At 28.3% G+C, this 1,118-nt stretch overlaps 1 protein-coding gene across 2 annotated transcripts in view; it reads right to left on the bottom strand.

Moving 5' to 3' along the window:
• Positions 1-264: 264 nt before the first annotated feature.
• Positions 265-1,118, bottom strand: part of LOC119595779 (merlin-like) — a 12,420-nt gene continuing 11,566 nt past the window's right edge. For both annotated transcript variants that reach the window (XM_037944944.1, XM_037944943.1), the window contains exon 11: positions 265-1,118. This exon is cut by the window's right edge and continues 458 nt beyond it. The gene's annotated coding sequence lies outside the window, so the exon portion shown is untranslated.

Raw genomic sequence — 1,118 nt, forward strand, 5'->3', positions numbered from 1 at the left:
ATTACTGATAATGGTAATAATAATAATATTGGTAATGATAATAATAATGATAATGATGATAATAATAATAATAATAATAATAATAATAATAATAATAATAATAATTTTAACAATAGTAATATTGTTATTATCAATATTTTAATATATAATTTTAATATAATGACATCAATGGTAACAAAACCTCCTCCCCTCCTTATAAGAAATAATAAAATAAGATAAAATAAATAAATAAGATATATTTATCTCACACACACACACACACGCACACGCACACGCACACACACACACACACACACAAAATTGTTGTTATTATCTTGTCATCATTATCAATACCATTAGTACAAATATGAAAAAATCATCATTAATAATGATAATGGATACAATGATGGAAATAAATGATGATCTCTTTTACATAGTATTTTTTTCTGACTTTACAGTTGGCTGTGCTGTCCTTACCTATTATCCATCAAACATGACACAAACACAGGCCTCACCAGCAGTACTCATAATAAGAATAATATTATGAAAAATGGTATTATAACCATAGCAACTGATAATAAAAATGACTATGGAGATGACACTATAATATTATTGATGATAATGATAATACTATTAATCAAATTAGATTCACCATATTAATAACAAATAAAGTAGCACATCAGTACTAGCACTGATATGGGTTCCGTCACTATCATGAATCAGACATGTTGCTGCAAAAGAAGTTGTCAAAAAAATATACTAATGTGGCTTAACATACAATAAATTTGAATAAATGCAAACACACTCACTTAAGTGTCTTATTAGGAACCTTCATTTTTCTAACTTAAACCTGTGATCAGTCTTTCCATAAAATAAAACTAACTTGTTGACACATTCTTTGGCACACTGTCTCTTATCATCTACCCTACCATGTGAGAGACAACAAAGGTTTCTTATCTAAATCTTTGACTATTGACACATTGGTGTATATCTTAGTCATGTCTACTTCATTACAGCTACCAATTCCACCTTATAGCAAGGGCAAATCAGTAATGCAGCATGTTTATAAATAATGCTGATAAAAAAGATGTGTGATATGATACGTCATGAAGGACACTTCCGGCATAGAATATATGGTA

The sequence above is a fragment of the Penaeus monodon genome, chromosome 36 (genome assembly GCF_015228065.2).
Source record: "Penaeus monodon isolate SGIC_2016 chromosome 36, NSTDA_Pmon_1, whole genome shotgun sequence".
In the NCBI taxonomy this organism is placed as follows: Eukaryota; Metazoa; Arthropoda; class Malacostraca; order Decapoda; family Penaeidae; genus Penaeus; species Penaeus monodon.